Here is a 3,121-nt window from a genome sequence, read left to right on the forward strand (position 1 = left end):
CTCGCCCGGCTAGTTTTTTGTATTTTTTTTAGTAGAGACGGGGTTTCACCGTGTTAGCCAGGATGGTCTCGATCTCCTGACCTCGTGATCCGCCAGTCTCAGCCTCGCAAAGTGCTGGGATTACAGGCGTGAGCCACCGCGCCCGGCCGGCTCTATTGTTTTTAAGACAGGGTCTGTCTCTGTCGCCCAGGCTGCAGTGCAGTGATGCCATCACGGTTCACTGCAGTCTCAACCTCCTGGTCTCAAGCAATTCTCCCACCTCAGCCTGCCGAGTAGGTGGGACTACCGGTGTGCACTACCATGTCAGGCTAATTTTTTAAAAATTTTTTGTAGAGAGGAAATCTCACCACATTGCCCATGTTGGAACTCCTGGGCTCAAGTGATCCTCCCGCTGTGGCCTCCCAAAGTGCTGGGATAACAGGGCGAGTGCCACGGTGCCTGGCCTGGGTGCATGTGTTTATTATGACAATTACCAGCAGTCCCCCAGGTGGCCTGTCCTCCTTCCCAGGAGCCTCGGCCTGTCTGTGGATACCCCTGCATCTAGTGTCCAGCAGGCAGACACATGGCACATGCAAAGGTAGGGGAGGTGCCTGGTGCAAGGCAGAGGGCGGTCCCTCAGCCCGCTGACCACACGGGACCCCACCTGAGGCGTACCCATCTTGTCCTCACAATGACCGAAGAGGGAGCCATGAGCACCCACATTCCTGTTTCACAGTCAAGGACACAGAGGCACACAGAGGTTGAGAAACTGAGACTGAAGTGTGTGAGTTCAGGAGGCTGGCCTGGGTGACCGCCGTGACACCCAGCCCCTCTGGCCCACCAAGAGTAGATTGCTCCAGAGTCCTCCGCAGTATCTTCGGCACCATCCACTCCTCCTTCCTTCAGGGGCATTTTCAGAACCCATAAGTGCCTGGTATTTCTCTCATTGCAAACAGAAAACTGTGGGCGAAATATTACTTAGGTGCCAAGGCAAGAGACTGAAGGCACAAACTGTTTCAGTATAATAAAGAAAATAGAATTAGAATAGTCATAACACAAATTACATATAAAGATGATTATGGACAATTATCAATCATTATTATAAACATTATTAACCATTAGCTTTTAATATTACTCTTTGTTGCATTACTAATATAACCTAGGAATAACCGACGGGCCTAGGGTCAGGTGCTGAAGGGACATCCTGAGAAGTGACCTAGAAGGCAAGAGGTGAGCCCTCTGTCACGCCCGCTTAAGGGCCGCGTGAGGGCTCCTTGGTCAAGCGGTAGCGCCAGTGTCTGGGAAGACACCCGTTACTTAGCAGACCGCGAAAGGGAGTCTCCTTTCCTTGGAGCAGTCGGGGAACGCTCTGCTCCACCGGCTTCTTGTGGGAGGCTGGATATTATCCAGGACTGCCCGCAGTCATCTGGAGGCCGAAACCCCTCCCTGCGGTGGTGTGCTTCAACGGTCACACTCCTTGTCCACTTTCATGTTCCTCCCGTACTCCTGGTTCCTCTTTGAAGATCGTAGTAGATAGCGATAGAAAACATAGTGAAAGTCTTAAAGTCTTTGATCTTTCTTATAAGTGCATTGAAGAAAACGCCGACGTATGCTGCCTTCTCTCTGTGCTCCGGCTACCTAAAACGGAAGGGCCCCCTGTCCTATGAGCACCGGACTGACTTCACCTTATCACTTAGAAGATCCACCCTCCTTACCCCGCCCCCTTGTATGCAATAAATATCAGCGCGCCCAGCCATTCAGGGCCACCGCTGGTCTCTGCGTCTTGATGGTAGTGGTCCCCCGGGCCCAGCTGCTTTCTCTTTCTCTCTTTGTCTTGTGTCTTTATTTATTACAATCTCTCCGCACACGCGGAGAACACTCACTAAGCCCCCGTAGGACTGGACCCTACAGAAAACCACACCCCTCTCTTGCCCTGCTCCTCAGTTACCTCCACCTTTACCTTCCCCTTTGCAGTGAATCGACCTGAAAGAGAAGCTGGTGTTCACAGCCCCGCGCGCTCTCTGCTCACTCTCCAAACTCCAGCCCCTGGCCCCAGCGCCGCCAGCCCTCGGTGAATGGCAGCGACCCACCCTGCTGCACCCAGGCTCCCTCCCTCCCTCGGATGTGTGTGCACGCTCTCCCTGGCCTCCAGAAACCCCTCTCCTGGTTTTTCCTCCAGCCCTCCACCCCTAGCACCCCTGTGCTCCTTCTGGTCTCCTTTGCAGATTCCAAACCTCTTCAAGTTGGAGTCCCAGGGTTCAGGCCTTGGTCCTCAGGCACACCCCACATGCGATTCCCACATATTCCTCTTCACCCAGTGCAGCAGCCTCTGCCCACTCCATCTCTGGCACGTCTCATTCCCCCAGGGGCGCTAGATAAAGGGACACCTGCGGACACACACGCTGAGGCTCCTGGGAAGGAGGACCGACCGCCTGTGGTCAGCTTGGGGACCCCCCACCACCATCTGTCGCTGCTCCTCGGGAGCTGCTGGTAGTTGTCGTAATAAACACGGAACCCACGATGAAACGTGAAGACGCTCCTCAGTGAGCATCCTTGGGCAGTGCACAACCTCCCCAGCCATGCCAGCCCGCGCTCAGGCCTCCCCCGTCTTCCCCATCTCTCCGGTGTCGGTTCTCAAGCTCGTCCTTCCCCGCCTCATTCCTCCAAAAGTCCTCAGCAAATCCTGGCAACTCCGCCTTCAGCATCTACCGGGAGCGGGCACTTCCCACACCCGGGCCCCAGCCCCGGCAGCCCCTGCACCGGGCGCCCGCGGGTCTCTGGCGCCCGCTCTGGACGCCTCCCCAGCGCTCCCCGCAGCGGCCAGGGGGTCTCGCGAGCCTGCGCCTGCTCGGGACCCCCAGAGCCTCCCCGGGTGCGCTGCAGCCACGCGGGCCTGCGTCCCGAGGCCCGTACGGCTTCTGCGCGACATCCTCAGGGCCACCCGGCGCCAAATCCACACGGGACGGCACGGCCGCGTCCTGCCGAGCCCGCCTAGTTCGCCAGCGCGCACGTTTCACCGCGCCTGCTGCGGGACGGACAGACGTGTGGCTAGGTTGGAATAGCCGGCTCACTGAAGGCTCCCGCAGTGTTTGGTCAGAGGAGCGCGGCGCTCGTAGCAGCGGACGCCAGGACTGCCCTCCCC

Source organism: Mandrillus leucophaeus, unplaced genomic scaffold (assembly GCF_000951045.1).
Source record: "Mandrillus leucophaeus isolate KB7577 unplaced genomic scaffold, Mleu.le_1.0 Scaffold435, whole genome shotgun sequence".
NCBI classification, from domain to species: domain Eukaryota; kingdom Metazoa; phylum Chordata; class Mammalia; order Primates; family Cercopithecidae; genus Mandrillus; species Mandrillus leucophaeus.